This window comes from Acinonyx jubatus, chromosome X (genome assembly GCF_027475565.1).
Source record: "Acinonyx jubatus isolate Ajub_Pintada_27869175 chromosome X, VMU_Ajub_asm_v1.0, whole genome shotgun sequence".
In the NCBI taxonomy this organism is placed as follows: Eukaryota; Metazoa; Chordata; class Mammalia; order Carnivora; family Felidae; genus Acinonyx; species Acinonyx jubatus.
Genome location: NC_069389.1, coordinates 10,492,399 through 10,510,070, shown reverse-complemented (window position 1 = coordinate 10,510,070; position 17,672 = coordinate 10,492,399). Strand labels below are relative to the sequence as shown.

The window sequence follows — 17,672 nt, the reverse complement described above, 5'->3', positions numbered from 1 at the left end:
AAAGACAAATCAGTCAAATACCTACAGTGTCAAAGGGTGATAAGTGAGATGGAGAGAGACAAAATAGGGAAGGAAGATAGGAAGTGGGGAAAGTACGAAACCAGGGGATCAAGACAGGCTTCATTGAGAATATGGCGGTTGAGGTGAGGAAACAAAGTGCGCAGACAAGCAGAAGCACTGTGCAAAGGCCCTGAGACCAGAGGCCAGTGTGCCTGGAGCAAAGCGCATGAGAGAGAGAAGGAAATGAGGTCAGAGAAGTAACAGGGAATAATCCAAGAGGGCCTTGTGGGAAAATGAAGATTTGGGCTGTTGCTCTGAGCAAGATGGGGAGCCATTGGTGAATGCAGAGCAAAGGTGTGTCATAAGTGGACTTAAAGTTCCAAAAACTGATACTATGGATATTTTGGTTGGAATGATGTTGAAATCTCACATTAATTTACAGAGGATATGTGTGTGTGTATGTATATATATATACACATATATATATATATATATACATATATACTATGGATATTTTGGTTGGAATGACGTTGAAATCTCACATTAATTTACAGAGGATATGTGTGTGTGTATGTGTATATATATACACATATATATATATATATGTGTGTGTATATATATACACATATTATAAGTCATGTATATAAAGTAATATATATTAAGTAAAATATATATATTTTTTAAGTATCTCTGTACCCAGTGTAGAGCTCTAACAACTCCAAGATCAAGAGTCGTATGCTCTACCGACTGAGCCAGCCAGGCACCCCAGAGGTTGACATCTTGAAAATCCTGTGTCCTCATACCCAAAAATAAGATATGCAGCAATATTATAAATGCACAAAGTGACAAATTGAATTACCTCTAGGAATGTATTCTACAGATACAGTTGTATATGTGCAAAATGACTTATATATACAGGTATTGTCTATGATACCAAAAGATTGGAAACAATGCCAACATCCAGACATCTACCGGTATAGGACTGGCTAAGTAATTTTGACACGTGCATGGGGCACCTAGATGTCTCAGTTGGTCAAGCGTGTGACTCTTGATCTTGGGTTGTAAGTTGGAATCCCACGTTGGGTGTAGAATTTACTTAAAAATAAAATCTTTAGGGGAGCCTGGCTGGCTCAGTCGGTTAAGCATCCGACTTCAGCTCAGGTCATGATCTCACGGTTCATGGGTTTGAGTCTCGAATTGGGCTGTGTGCTGATGGCTCAGAGCCTAGAACCTGCTTCGGGTTCTGTGTCTCCCTCTCTCTCTGCCTCTCCCCTGCTCACTCATTCTCTCTCTCTCTCTCTCTCTCTCTCTCAAAAATAAATAAACATTATTTAAAATTTTTAATAAAATATTTAAAAATAAATAAAAAATTTTGGACACATACACTCAATGGAATGACATGCCACTACAAAACCGTAAGGAGAATCTTTATGTACTGATTCAGAATGATCGCCTAGATGAACTAATAAAAGCAAGGTAGAGAGAATAGTGTGTGGAGTATGCTGCTTTGGGGGTAAAAAAGGGAACTATATATTATGTATGAATTTACTTTGGTAGCAATACAATATGTTTGTAAGAATACATAAGACACTGCTAACAATAGTTACCACTAGCGAGGGGCACCGGGGAACTGGAAGACAGGGACATTTTTCACTGTATACCTTTTTCTATCTTTGGACTATTGAACCATGTGCATATAGTATCCTTCCAAAAAGAATATAAATATACATCTCAATGAAATTGAGTATGTCTTTACGTTAGGGCCATTTTGGAAATGTATTTGGCAATGACTCAAACAGAATTAGTAGAGACCTAAGTCATATGCAATGACCTATATGATGTACCTTTACACGGCCAGTTGTAATAAATACACAAGTAGACAAATGTAGGGGTATATAGACAATGTGCTCATTTCTCTGCCAAAAAAATATATATTCTGGGAGAGGAAAACAGGCACAAAAGGCGATTTCCACATTTTCACAGCACAGATGAGCTGGGAGAGCTCAGTCTCTTGGCCTGCCAATTACACATTGAAGCCTGTGCTGAATAAGTGGGCTGCGTCGTGTATTAAAAGATGATGTGTCCTACAGATAAAAGAAAAATGAATCCGGTAAGAGGGATCAGGAGCGTAGGATGGATACCTAGGAGGAGAGTGGGGTATATAGATCTGAATTGGATGCTTAGGAAGGCTCCCTGAGAAGGTGACATCTGGGGAAGATGTGCAGAAGGGGAGGGGGCAGCCATCCTGGTGTTTGAGAGAACACCTTTGAGAGGGAACGTTCCCGAGGCAGGTGTTTTCCTGGTCTGTGGAAGGGACAGCAAGGAAGCCAGTGTGGCCGGAATAGATGGAGGTGGGGGGCACAGGCGGTGGGGAGGAGGGAGTGGATGCCACAGGGCTTTGTCAGCTCTGCTGAAGACACTGCCTTAACGAGATGGGAAACCACTAGAGGATATTGAGTGAAAGAGTGAAATGGGTCCTTCCATATTAAGAGCATACCTCTGGTTGCCGTGCAGAGCACCAGCTGGAGGGAGTCAAGGGTAGAAGCAGGGAGGCCAGCGCCAGGATGGTTGTGTTATTCCTCACTTCACTCCCTGGAGCATATTCTCAGAGCTGTTCAAAGTAGATGCCTGTGTAGATGCTACATTCAACACAGAAGCACGGTCCTTCAAAGCTCGTTTTTTCCCCGTCATAAGAATAGCACACACTCACAGCAGAAAACTTGAGAAAAACAGAAAAACATGCGTGAGAAAGGAAATTTACCAATATGGTGCCTCCCAGACACAACTACTGTTGACATTTTGGTGTGTTTCTCTCTCATCTATGGGGCTTCGCGTAGCTGGGTTCATAACATGCAAACACACATTCCACTTGATCTCGTAACTAGTAAAATGAGCGTTTTACCACTAAAAGATTTATTCTAATGCAAGCATGATATTCTTTTTTATGACTGTATAAAATTTAACTCAACCCACCCACTAAATAAGGCATCGAGAAAGACCTGTATGCACAAATTTTGGTCTGCAGTTTAGATTTGCTTTCCCTGGGACAGATTCCAGAGGTGGAACTAACAGGTCAAACAGAGGATGTGTTTTAGGGTTTTGATACTCATTGTCATATTATTTCCCCAAAAGGTTGTACCTGTATAAATTCCCATAAGTTTATTGAAGTCATAAACCACCTTTAAGAAAAAAATATCCTTTATTAGCATCATCCTCTTAAAGAAAATGTCTTTTTTTTTGAAGAGATATCTTTTTTTTTAATGTTTATTTATTTGAGAGAGAGCGTGCACTTGAGCAGGGAAGAGGGGCAGAGGGAGAGAGAGAGAGAGAGAATCTTCTTTTATTTATTTTTGCGGGAAATGGAGAGAGAGGGCACAAGTGGGGGGGGGTGGACAGAGAGAGAGAGGGAGAGAGAATCCCAAGCAGGCTCTGCACTGTCAGTGCAGAGGCTGATGTGGGTCTCAATCTCACAAATTGTGAGATCGTGACCTGAACCAAAATCAAGAGTCAGACGCTTAACAAATCGAGCCACCCAGGCGCCCTTAGAGAGCCACCCAGTGCAGAGCCCGATGTGGGGCTCAATCTCGCGAACCATGAGATCATGACCTGAGCCTAAATCAAGAGGCGGACACTTAACTGACTGAGCCACCCAGGCGCCCCGAGAAAATTAATTTTTAAAATGAGAAACTGTCAGAATTTCATACATCATATGCATAGCAGAGAAGGTGAAAAATAAGAATCTGAGTATGAAAGAGTTATTAGAGTTTTTAGACCAAAGCTGTAGTTAAATTACGGTCCAGCTCAAGGAATACATATGAAACCAAGTGCGCATTGGGTATGCTTTATAGGCATAGAAGGAGCCATCACTAAATATATGTGGTTGCTAAGAGACTAAACTGGGGACTAAGACATTCTCCTCAAATTGAGTTATTCCAGGACTAGCTTTCTCTGCTTTCTAAATGGTGTGGCATGGAGACATTTGTGACAAATTGGTGTTCAGCCAGAAGGAAAGAAATATGTAGAAAGATGAAATAAGGAGTAGGAAGACGTGGGTTCTAGAGCAATTCATTACTTCCTTACTCTGGGTCAATCACTTGACCCGTTGAGTCAAGCAAAGCGGGAATAATATTGCCTGTCTCCTCTTGTCTACCTCACAAAGCTTTTATGAAGATCAAATACGCTAATAAATGGCAAAGTGATATACAACCGTAGGGTGTCGTTGCCAGACCGAAGTCTCAGGCGCGCTGCTTCAGCTACTTACATATGACACACTTTCATTCCTCTCACTGGGTTTGTCTTGCGTTCAGTTAGAGCAGATTCAACAGTCTGCTTTGGAAAAAAAAAATTCAGAAAGGAAAGCGTGGTGATGCAGGTCCATTCGTAGCCCGCCATGAGACCGAAATTCCCTAAAGGGCACGGCTTCTATCTCATTCCCTATGTGAAGAAGTGTCCAGAACCCCCTGTGTTAGGAGGAAACAGGATTATAGCACCCTGTTTTGTCGTGTTTCTTAATGGAATATTCTAGGCGAGGGCAAGACGGAGGCCCAGTTAGGAATTTCTTTCTTTCCTGCCTCTGAGCCTGCCCTACACCCATCTTGTTATTCCATCCCCACCCTGAGCTGCCGGGCAAGCTACTCCTCATCCGTCAAATCTCAGGAAAGTTGTCTCTTCTAGCTCTTTCTCTTAAGCCATCGTGTTGGCCTGAACCTCCGTCAGCACCCAATACAACGCTGTTTCATTGGATACGAGTAGGCTCTTCTCCCCCTCCCACTGGCCAGGCCCTTGTCTCCTTTGCACCTGCTGCAGCAGGCTCGTGTTCTCTGAATAAAGGCATGCATGAATTTTCAGGGGTCCGTGTCAGGAAAGGAGGTGAATGCATCCCTGACAAAAATGAAGCCATTATGTACTCCGTTGCCAGAAACATAGTGCTGAACCCACCTCTCTGCATAGATGCATGACTATATACTCAAACGTGTTTGTGCATACATATAAGCAGTATTCTCTTGGTAACGCAAAATGTTGAGAATAATAACGAGTTGAGGTTACTGAGGCCTGATACTAATCATGCCCAGGTCTTATGTTGAAATGGAATTGGAGTATGCTCAGAAGAGCAGGGGATTTTAAAAATCTGGTCCTCCTAAATCCTCTCGCAGACATCTAATTCAGTGATCGTCAGTTGTCTGATGATTCTATAGCAGTGGAAATGCTAATAAATACTGATGTCTGTGAACCACCCCCAGAGACTTGGATTTAATTCATCGGTGGTAGGACTTGGGCATCTGTACATTCTGTCAGCTCCCCAGGGGATTGTCACGCGCAGCCCGGCTGAGCACCACGGCTCTGAAGTGTCTGGGGTTGAGATGACAGATTTAACTAATTAAACCTCAAGGCCGAACGCACTGGACTTTCTGGACATCTGCATAAAGGCTCTCGCTCTCGCTCGCTCTCCAGTCTCTCACCCCCTCGTTCCCTTGCTCTCTCGCTCGCTCTTCTATTTATTCAATAAATCGCTTTGGAATGACTCTGCTGCTTTTCAGCCAGTCACGTAAGAACTCAGATCCCGATGGTTCAGATGGAAGCAACCCGGGCTGTTTAACACCCAGGACGCAGTGCTGTCAAGCATGGACTGTGGAAGAACGAAATGAAGTCAGTAGGTTCCCCTGCCTGTGTTACGTGGGTGGCCCTATTAATGGGAGGGGACACAAGAGCAAACACTGACATACTGACATGTGCCAAACCCTCTTGAACTTTCTCTTTCGGGATCAGGCATAAGCCGGGTGGGGTATCATCTGACTCTCACGTGGTACATGCCATGTGGCCAAAAACTATCCTAAGATTCTCTGACCAGGCAGTTCCTGCCTTCTGATCATTAATCCCAGGATCCTAAGGAGCTGTGGCTCTCAGGGCAGGGTGAAGTGAGGACCGAGGTGTCCCAGCATCGGTGACACAAAAGCACTCTTTACATAAGGCCACCGTTGAATGAGGTGAGTCCCTGGTGGTACTTCTTCCAAAGCCAGCCCCTGACTGTAAATTCCCGGAGGGCTGGGTTCCTGTCTCCCCACTCTCCCAGCCTGTCACACGGAGATGGGCCTCCACCAGATACTCAGGGAGGATTTATAGAGCAAATGCCCTCCAGCTCCTTGATACTCCAATAAACCACCGAAGCCCCAGGATTTGCTTATTTGCAACACCGGAAACGGTTAACCTAGAGATACACAAGCGCTGAGGTTTCTCCCATGGCCCTTCCTAGGGTGGCAAGATATGCACCACAAGAGCCCAAGGCGCAGGACTGAAATAACACTGGTGCCACCCCGGTGCCATGTTGCTCTGGGTCGGGACTGGGCCCTCCTGGAGTGTACCCATGGGCCTGGAGGTCACAGAAGTCTTTGTTTGGACCGCGGGCCCCCAGGGTCCCCACACGGCCATCTCCCTGACAACCAGCATGTCACATGATTCTCATGAACCTTCCTTCTAAAACTCTGAGCTCAGTTCTCCCAGAGTTGCATTATCCTGGGAGCTGATTCACCGGGTACTCCACTCGACTTTGATTGCAGCAATCAGGGCCTCAGCCATCAAGAGGATGAAAGAAGGAAAAATCTCGTCAGATCATGATACTTTTCAGAAAACATCAAACAGAAAAATTGTGCTCTGCCTTTTATCTCGGTGTCTTGGTTCCATTTTATTCCTCTTATTCCTTCTATCACTGCTACATCATATAACCAAGATCTTTATGCTAAAAGGAAGGGTTATAAGAGAGTGCTGTTTCCACTGTCTAGGCAAGCAGAAGAAGCTAATCCTAAGGCTTCTGCTGGAAGGAAGCCCTATCAATGTCTGTTTTCATTGGAAGGTTCTCAAAGCAAGATAATGAGAATTTCTCAGGGCCCTGATGTTCCCCTCCATAAAATCAGCTGATTCTCACACAGATACATTTTGTCTGATTCCACGACGTGGATACATTTGATGGAGCCTTTTCCTACAGCAGCATTGCTTGCTAATTCTGGAGATGCCACTCGTCTGACAGAGAACGTGACGTTTAATTGCACTGGACAGCCTGACTCAAGGCCACATGTGACCAGGAGAGCGTCAGGATATCCATACGCATTTCTGAATGTTCAGCTCTTAAGTTCTGGTTTCGCATTGGATTTGGGGTTTAATCATCTGCCAACAATAAGCCAGCACTTTTACAGAATAAGAGACTGTAGAGTTTTAGGAAACTCTGCCATGATGAGTTTTCGGAAAGCTGTCAGAGCAGTGCGTTACTTTCTTTCTTTCTGATGCTGAATTTCACTCCTGGATGTTTAGCTTTCTGAATCAGCCTAAATTCAGAGACCTATATAGGTTTGGAGACATTGCTAATGGTGATAAAAATAATGACATTTATCAAACATCCTTCCTTTATGAGCCAGGCATCATATGCATAAGAAGCCCACCCCAGGGACAGGGGCAAAAGCACAGGAGGAGGAGTCCAGAGACCCAGGCTAAGGGTCCGACTCTTGAATTTGGCTCAGGTCACGATCTCACAGTTTGTGAGTTCGAGCCCCGCATCGGGCTCTGCGCTGACAGCATGGAGCCTGCTTGGTTTTCCTCTCTCTCTGCCCCTCCCTGCTCTCTCTGTCTCTCAAAATAAACATTTAAAAAAAAAAGAGAGACCCAGGTTCCAGCCTTGACCCTGCCACTCACTAGCTGTGCTATTTGGGGTAACTTTCTGAACCTCCATTTCTTCATTGTAAAGGTATGTGTTGAGCTACATGATCTGTCTACAGTTTCTTCCACCATCTACAATTCTAGATAGATACAAGTTCCCAAAACTCACTTGGCCACATTTGACAAAATGCAAGCAAGAAAAGAAAAAAGAAGGAAAAGAAAGATGAAAAACAACCAAACAAATAATTCGAGGCTTCCTTCCTTTTGCTATTCTTTGAGTTCAGCGACGATCATTTTTTCTTCTTGTCATTTAGTGGGAAGGATAGAAATCTCGAAAAAATGAGAAATGAAAGGACACAGACAGCAGAGACACAGGAAGGGGAGGGGCAGAGAGGAAGAGCCAAATAGTGCATTGACAGCAGCTGCGGCCCCCAGGCCTGCTGCTCCCTCTTTTGCCAGTGGCCCTGAGAACCCCAGCGAAGCACAGCCTGTGAGATGGGGCGCTGGCCCAGCAGGGTTTCCCAGTCTTCTAGGCCACACTTGCCCTCACTTCAGCAAACATGGAAAGGATCCCTTCTTTGTATATAAGGAAAAACAGGCCTCAGCAGTGTCGGGGTGGCTCAGTTGGTTGAGCGGTTGAGTGTCCGACTTCAGCTCTGGCCATGATCTAGCGGTTCATGAGTTCGAGCCCCACATCAGGCTCTGTGCTGACAGTGCAGAGCCAGCTTCGGATCCTGTCTCTCCCCTTCCCCCCCGCCCCCCCCCCCCCCGCTCTCTCTCTGCCCCTCCCCCCCATGTGCTTGTGCGCTCTCTGTGTCTTAAAAAAAATTTTTTTTTTAAATAAAAATAAAAAAAGGAATAACAGGCCTTTAGAAACTTGCAGGGAGATGTGGGAGTCAAGATGTTAACAGAGAAAGCGATCTCAGGAAGTAGAGAATCAAGTGCAATCTTGTGTGGGAGGGACAGAAGGCCCCAGGGGTGGTCAGAGAGCAAGGTGACCCGTGGGGGCTGCCGGGGTCTGAGGAGGCTGCGGGAAAGATTGAGCTTGAGGGTTGGGCGGTAGGCATGTGGGCAGCCAGGAAAGAAAGGGAAGAACCTTCCAGATCCATCTGTCTCATGATACTTACTCCTTTACGTGGCAGGGGCCTTCGGAAGACAGTGTCCCCACTTTTCCCCAGAAGCTCAGCTATTGGTTTAAGTCAGCCTGCATAGATGTGTCAGTAGTGGAAGGACCAGCACTTTTCTTCAGAAGGGACGTTTGTCCAACACATGGAACAGTCCTGTTTCCTGTCAACGCGGGGCTCGTTTCCTGAAAGAGTTTATTATTTTTTTTCTTTCAATTAAGACATTCTGCAGTGGATTTCACAGCCTCAACTGATGGACTTAGCCTCTCGGTTGAGTGGTATGTCTTTATTTGCAAGATGATCCTGCCCAAATGTGGATGATTTATTGCCTCTTCTTCCACTCCTCTGTCTCTGGAGATCTGTGTTTAGGTAGGAAGTCTGGGGGCACAGGAGAGAAAAGAAGCTGTCATTTTTGGTGTTGGTTCAGTTTTACTTACTTGAAGAATCAGATCGGCAAACAAAGAGTCTGCTTCTGCTTTGGCACTCTTATTTTATTTTATTTTATTTTATTTTAATCTTTATTTTTTATTTGAGAGAGAGCATGTGTGCAAGCTGGGGGGGGGGGGGGGGGGGCGGGGGAGGGCAGAGGGAGACAGAGAATCCCAAACAGGCTTCAGGCTCAGGGCAGAGCCCAACACGGGGCTTTATCACACGACCCTGGGATCATGACCTGAGCCGAAATCAAGAGTCAGATGCTCAACTGATTGAGCCACACAGGCGCCCCAGGCACTGTATTTTAAAATGCTGCTTAATGTGTGGATTTAATGCACCTGCACACGTGCACACACACACACACACACACACACACACACACACCACAAAACTACGGTTGAAAAAAGACCAAAAGAAAAATTTTAATTGCTACAGCTTTTTCCACGTGTAGACTAGAAAAGATGTACCAGTGAGGACAACCCACAAAGTAGGAGGAAATATTCGTAAATCATTTATCTGTTGAGAGAACTAGAACCAGGATAGGCAAAGAATTCTTACAACTCAATAATAAGACAAATAGACCAATTAAAGAAATGGGCAGAGGGTTGGAATAAGACATTTCTTCAAAGAAGATATACAAATGGCTAACAGACAATGAAAGACATTCAGTACCATTAACGGTGAGGGAAATGCAAGCAAAATGACAGTGAGACACCACTTTACACCCAGAAGGATGGCTAGAAGAAAAAACACAGACAAGTGTTGGTGAAGATGTGAAAACAATGGAATCTTCATACACGGCCGGTGGGGAGGCCAAGATTGTGCAGCCTCTTTGGAAAACAGTCTGACGGTTCCTCAAAAAGTGAAAAACAGAGTCACCATATCACCCAGCAATAGTACTCCTGGGTACTCGAGAAATGCAAACGTGTCCACACACCAACTCACAAATGTCCACAGCAAGATTTATTCATAACAGTCCCAAACTGGAAATGACCTAAATGTCTATCAGCAGATGAACGAATAACAAAACATGGTCTATCCTTACATCCATACGATGGAATATCATCCTGCCATAGAAAGAACGAAATACCGACATATGCTACAACACGGATGAACCTTGAAAACTATGCCAGAGACGCCCGGGTGGCTCAGGCAGTTAAGGGTCCGACCTTGGCTCAGGTCATGATCTCATTTTGTGGGTTTGTGGGTTTGAGCCCCTGTGCTGACAGCTCAGAGCTTAGAGCCTGCTTCGAATTCTGTGTTTCCCTCTCTCTCTGTCCCTCCCCCACCTCTCTCTCTCAAAAGAAAAAAAATTTTTTTAAATAAAAAAAAATAAAAATAAAGCCCACTATGCTAAGTGAAAGAAGCCAGTCACAAAAGGTCACGTATTGAATGATTCCACTTATATAAAATACCCAGAATAGTCAAATCTCTAGAGACTAATCTCCAGATTAGTGATTGTCTGGGGGGTGGGAATGAGGGGGAAGCTTTGGGACAATTGGAAGTGGTTGCTATTTGGTCTAGGGTTTTTTGGAGGTGATGAAAATGTTATAAAATTGATTGTGGTGATTGTCGCTATTTAAATTTTAAAATAATTTTTTGTTTATTTTGAGAGAGAGAGTGAGCGCACAAGCAGGAGAGGGGCAGAGAGAGAGGAAGAGAGAGACCCCAGGCAGGCTGTGCACTGTCAGTGCAGAGCTTAACGCCAGGTTCGAACCCACGAACTGTGAGATTATGCCCTGAGCTGAAATCAAGAATTGGATGCTTAACCAACTCAGCCACCCGGGCGCCCTGATAGTTGCTATTTAAAACCACTGAAATTGTACGCTTAAAAAAAAGGGAACCAGGGCGCCTGGCTGGCTCAGTTGGAAGAGCATGTGACTCTTGATCTCAGGGTTGTGAGTTCAAGCCCTATGTTGGGTGTAGAGATTACGAAAATAAATAAAACTTTTTTTAAAAGTTCACCAGAAAAAAAAAAAAAACACACCCAAATCTTTGTCCCACTTTTGCTTTGACTGGTGTGAAAAATGAAGGGACAGAAATCAAATGACAGTGACCTAGTCACTGCTACTTTCTAACATGACCCATCAGAACAGTTAACATTGGCACCTGTCTATATCTATAAACCAGCCATATAGTCATAAGTGACCACAGGGGTGAGCACATCCCATGACCTGCTTTGTCAGGGGTGATGCTGATGACCAAGGTCACTGTCTTAGAAGATAAGAATCCCAGGTTGGGAGTGGGTGGTTCCTCATAGCAATGTCACCAGGCATCTACTAGAGCTAGACTCATGTCCACAGGCTGAACCCAGGCCCATTTGTTCAAGAGGCAGAGGTGAGACATTCTCACTCTGTCGTAGAATCTAGATGAAAAGGTTAGATTTTTGTGCTCCCAAAACAAGCTCCCAGCCTACACCCATCCACCCACACGCAAACAACGTACAACTAAAATCGTAAAATGTGGTGTTTTTGTTTTTTTTGTTTTTTTTGAGTTTTTATTACCAAGGACTCAGTAATTCCACTTTGGGAAATCTATTCTAAAGACATAATCTTCCATTTAGGCAAAAGCTATGCGCACAAAGACAAAATTGCTCAGATTAGTGAAAAATTGACGAAAATTGGGGAACGCTGAAATCAACCATTCTACTGTCATAAAGCCATTGAAATAATGACGGTGTGGCTATGTTTAGACCAGGTTCGGTGAAAAAGCCTCTGAAAGGAATGAAGTAGTGGTTACATTAGGGTGTTGGGAGGACAGGTGATGTTTTTCTGTTCGTGTCACCATTTTTCTATAACGAGATTTATTACATTTAGGACAAAACAAAACATTTTAATCATAAGAATTAAGATGGTGCTTTTTCCTTACAGAGAAGAATTATGACAATGAAGTACTGCTTGTATTTGCCGGTTGTCTGGAACAGTAGTTCTTGTTAAAATGTGCGTTCTGTGTCAGCAGGTCTGGGGATGAGCTAAAGACCCTTACTGCTCACAGGATTGTCCTGAGACATCAGCAAGATAATCTATGCGAAGTGCTTAGTACACTGAAGCACTCCTCCAAAGGGACTGTCAGGGGTTGGGGCAACTGGGTGGCTCAGTCGGTTAAGCATCGGACTTTGGCTCAGGTCATGATCTCCCAGTTTGTGAGTTCGAGCCCCGCTTCGAACTCTGTGCTGACAGCTTGGAACCTGGAGCCTGCTTCAGATTCTGTGTCTCCCTCTCTCTCTGCCCCTCCCCTGCTCACGCTCTGTCTGTCTCTCTCAAAACATGAAAAAAAAAATTTAAAAACAACAACAAAAACAAAACAAAGGGACTCTCAGGGATTCCCCTCACTCACCTTTGGAGCTGCCTACATTACTATGATGGGCATAGTCAAGACCCTTGACAAACACTGGTCCATTGGCTTCTGCGTAGCGCAGTTACATATTGACAAGGACCTTTTTGGACTGCCTGTGGAAGGCTGAAGAATGCCCTCCCCCACTCCAAATCTGCCCATGTCCCATTCCAGGGAGCTGGGAATGGTACCTTACATGGCAAAAAGGACTCTGCAGATGTGATCAGGTCGAGGATCTTGAGACGGGAGATTATCCTGGATTATCCTGGTGGGTTCAGTGTCATCACCAGCGTCCTTGTAAGAGGGAGGCAGAGGAGGCAGACTCAGAGAAGGAGACAGATGCGGCGGCAGAAGCAGAGGCAGGCTTTGAAGATGGAGGAAGGCGCCCCCAGGCAAGAAACACAGGCAGCCACGAGAAGTTGAAAACAGGCAAAGAAACCGATGCTCCTTGAGCCTCTGGAAGGACCACAACCCTGCTGACTCCTTGACTTTATCCCAGGGAAACTGATTGCAGGCTTCTGGCCCCCAGAACTGTAGGAGAATACATTTGCGTTGTCTTAAGCCACTAAGCTTGTGGTGATTGGTCACAGCAGCAAGAAGAAACGAACACACTGCTTTTACCCGGTCCAGCAGGCGTGGGGTTCGAGAATCACGCAGAGCCTCGGGCCCTACCTCCAGAGGGGCTGATGCGGGGGTTCTGGACAGGGCTGTGAATTTGCGTTTCTAACAAGCTCCCAAGTGGAGCCCATGTGGGTTCAGGTCCACACTCTGGGTAGCAGTGGCCCCCCAGACTTGTTACAATCCACATTCCCTGACAGATAACTTCTGAGTCAAGAGGTCAGGAGCCTGTCTTTTTTCTTTTCTTTAAAGTTTATTTATTTTGAGAGAGAGAGCGAGAGCATATGCAAGCAGGGGAGAGGCAGAGAGAGAGGGAGAAAGAACCCCAAGCAGGCTCCGCACCGTCAGCACAGAAGCCGACGTGGGGCTCGATCCTGTGAACCGCGACATTGTGACCTGAGCTGAAAGCAAGAGTCAGACACTTAACCAACTGAGCCACCCAGGCATCCCAGGAACTTGTCTTTTCACAAGCATCCCCAGCTGATGTTACCAAATGGTTTTCAGTCACACTCAGACACAAACAGCCTGAGAGGCTCCCAGGGCGGGAAGTCCCTGTTCGGCAGGCCAGTGGCAGAGGGAGAGGGGTCAGTCCGCTCACTGTGCTGGAGTCCGTAACGGGAACAACCTTGAAATTGGTGGCCGGGCCGCCAGGGCTTTGCACGCTGGCTCCTCAGAGGAGATGTTCACAGAGAGCACGCTCCGCTGCTCCTAGGGACCGACGGGCACACGACATTACTCGGCCTCACCCTCCTGGAAAGCAAGACTGGGAAGAGTCCACTCAAGGAAATGCTGCCTTCTGGCTCTGGCTCTCGCAAGAGCCTGGGAAGGATGCCCCAGCTCTATCTGCAGCTGGGTCAGCACGGAGAGTGGCATCAGATAGGAAGACTGCCACACGATGTGTGTCGTCAGCCTGGGGCTGGTGGGAATCAGAGCAGGAAATGGAAGCCAAAAAAAAAAAAGATTTTATATATATATATATATATATATATATATATATATATATATATATATATATATATATATATATTGAGGAGGCGGAGGAATAAGGAAGGAAAAGGAAATCAGAAAAGGCCAGATTGAGAACAGTCCGTGATCATAAGGAAGATGTGGGAACAGCAAGGGAGACAACTGCCAGGCGTCTGCCCAAGGATGGGGGTGGGAGAATGGGTCTGTGCAGCCAGTGGCTTCGACAAAAGCCACTATACACAGTAAAAGCTTGGAAGTCGCTGTCCAGTTGGAAGGTGTTCTTGGGCCACGCACAAACTCAAAGGACCCAATAAACAGTACCTTTCTTTTTTTTTAAAAAAGTTTATTTTTGAGAGAGAAAGCGCGCGCACATGTGTGCCAGTGGGGGAGGTGGAGAGAGAGAGGGAGACACAGAATCGGAAGCAGGCTCCAGGCCGTGAGCCGTCAGCGCAGAGCCCGACATAGGACTCGAACTCACCAACCGCGAGATTCTGCCCTGAGCCGAAGTTGGATGCTCAACCGACTGAGCTACCCAGGGGCCCCGATAAACAACGCTTTCTGAAGAAGCCAAGCATAAGGAGTGAAGACGAGGTACTGGTCAGCCACACTCAGTCCTCCCGGGGCCGCCCTCCCGACGTGGTAGCTGTAGTTCCTGTTTATGAAGCCCTTTCTGGAAGCACGGCCTTGCACTATTCTCTTTGAATGCATTCACCCCTTGAGTCCTCAAAACAATTCTTCTAAGAGAGGCCCGATTCCAGGCGCGCCTGGCTGGCCCGGCTGGTGGAGCACACCACTCTTGACCTTGGGGTCTGAGTTCAAGCCCCATGCTGAGCCTACTTAAAAAAAAATAAGGGAGGCCCGATTCCTGTCCCGTCTGCAGAGGAGGAAGGCTGCTCGAACAGATTCTCGTCCCTGTGGCTTCGGTGAAGCCAGGGCAGGATTCGAGCCCAGTCCACTTGACCTCAAAGCCCATTCTTAGCTGAATCACTGGGTCACACCCCTCAGCTGCATGTATTTTTCTGGGGCAGAGTGCCACCCATCAGCACCCTATCACCACCCGCCCTTCTGACTAGGATGTGATCATTCTCCAAGGAGGGAGCCAGGTCCAAGGGGGCCATCGGAGACGCAAGACACAACGCGACGGGCACCAGGGAACCGTGGGACAGACTCAAGACGCCAAGTCATACCCAGGGGATGCAAAGACACCCGCGCACAGCTGCTGCGCAGGGGGCCCGTCTTCCACCAAGGAAAGGGAGCTTGGCTTTTTCTGATGGCCAATCTGCTCCCACCGCCCACACAAAACTCCTTAGGAAAGTGGAAACCAAACCCAGGGAGGATTAACCGTACCTCCACGGAGGCACGCCTACAGATGTTGTCCCGGCCCTTTGCCGTGATACAAAGATAGAGGCTCTCAAAGGTCATTTGGCAAATGAGCTTCCTAGATGGCAGTTTGCTTGATTAAGTTTAAATCACAAAACCACCGTTTGCAAATGCCTGCATGGCAGGGAAACAGGGAGCTGCGAAGGGTAACGGGCATGCTTTTCAGTGGCGAAAAATAGTGCAGTGTTTCATAATTGCTTTAGAAGCCGTCATTTGACAGTACAAAGAAAAAAATTAACCGAGATAAAAATTCCCATTTGGGGATGTAATTATGATTATTCTAAAGCAATCGTTATTCAGTTTACATGTTGGGAAACTGCTCCCCAAATATGACCTGCTTGGAGATGTAATTCTCTTAAAGGATTTTGATTCTTTATCTCAAATTCAATTGCATTTTAAGAAATCAACAGAAAAGCACAAGTTTTTCAAATCAGAATTACGGTTTTTGATTGCCTTGTGAGAAAAAGGACATTGTGTAGGTGGGCTGATTTGCCAATATTTTATCCTTGTGTGTGCTGTGCTTTTATTTGTGACCCACAAAGTACAAAGGATATTTTTTGATTCCTGACTAGACAAAAGAGGGACAGAGATTGGATAGAAGTAAGGTTTGGGGCAGATCGGATGACAGAGAGGGCAGAACCATCGGCTTCCTCATTTGCTTCTGCCTTGTAACAAGGAACAAAAATTGAAAAGAAAGAGTAAAATGTAAAGCAGATAACCATTATGCAAGGGGCACTGAGGGTAAATTGAATGCAGGAAGGAGAAGCTATTATTAGCTATTATTTATCTATTATTATCTCTTATTTATTATTATTATTAAAGCTATTATTTAAATCCTCCTCCCAACCCTGCGAGGGGTCTATTATTTTCAGTTTGCAGAGTGGGAAACTGAGGCCCTAAGAAGGGCTCAAGGTGATGTTTGATCCCAGGCCTCTCTGCTCTTTATATCCATCCATCCATTCATTCATTCATTCAACAAACATCAGCAGGGGACTGAGGACACAGAGGAACACAGGGAGAAGGGTCTAGCTGGTCCTTAGTGTGTCTCCAGGTAAGCTGGGAATGAACTCCTCCTTTAACGTGAGTCCAGGATTTCAGGCCTGACAGTTTACATCCCAGGATTCTAGCTAGGGCGTTGAAGATATGATCACAGACTCTCTGCATCATGTCAAGATACACCAGGAAACTGGACTGAAGCATGAGTCTCCAAAGGGAATGAGAGAGAAGGAGACGTTGACTTGACAGATCATGGCAATCACAACAAAAATAGTAAGCCTGGAGACAGGGCTTTACCTTAAACCATGTGTTTCCAAATACTCTTCTGAGCCTCCTCAAAATTTCACAAGGTAGCACGGGCCAGTAGTAGCCTTTTCTGCCTCTCAAGTGCAAGGAAACAGGTTCAAAGGAGTTCGGTCGCTTACCTGAAAGAAAACACCATGTTGCCTGGTCACTGCAGCACACTTCTTTTTTTTTTTTTTTTTAATAATTTTTTTTAATGTTTATTTATTCTTGAGAGAGAGACAGAGACAGAGTGTGAGCAGGGGAGGGTCACAGAGAGAGGGAGACAGAATCTGAAGCAGGCTCCTGGCTCTGAGCTGTCAGCACAGAGCCTGACGTGGGTCTTGAGCTCACAAACTGTGAGATCATGACCTGAGCTGAAGTGGGACCCTTAACTGACTGAGCCACCCAGGTGCCCCTCTGCAGCACACTTCTAACCGATGCTGATATTGGTGGGTGGGAAGGGAAATTGATAAGAATCATGTGGCTCCAGTCTACAAGTTCTATTCTAATCATCCGGAGTCTTACAACCATGGCTGAGGCACACACCACTCCTAGTCTTAATGAACGTTTTGATAATGCTCACCCTGCCCACCTCTATGTCAGGAATCCGTTGGGGAAAATATTCAGTGATGTGTAGCATCTACAAATGCATGGTAGAGTGACAAGGAAGATCTCCAAGCATTTTTAAAAGAAAGAGATGATCATGAGGCATAGTGTATATTAAGATACAGCAGTCCCTTGCCTCACACACACCCCTCCAACTTCATTGGTTCCCTGGATAAGGTTTCTAGATGGGAGAACGGGGGTATGCTCAACATCCTCTGTGGACTTTGGGAAGGGTTGAAGCAGAGGGAGAGCCATTCACAGGAGAGGGGGAGAGGAGGCTCCTGGAGC

General features: G+C 45.8%; 2 long non-coding RNA genes across 2 annotated transcripts in view; one reads left to right on the top strand and one right to left on the bottom strand.

Annotated features, from left to right (window-relative positions):
• The window catches only part of LOC128311556 (uncharacterized), a 34,375-nt gene that overhangs the window by 11,467 nt on the left and 5,236 nt on the right, over positions 1–17,672 (top strand). The gene's annotated exons all lie outside the window — the stretch shown is intronic.
• On the bottom strand, positions 604–9,183 carry LOC113597735 (uncharacterized). Its single transcript, XR_003418512.2, has 3 exons — positions 8,772–9,183; positions 2,498–2,719; positions 604–2,084 (listed from the first exon to the last, which is right to left on the bottom strand). It is a non-coding gene; the product is annotated as an uncharacterized LOC113597735 (long non-coding RNA).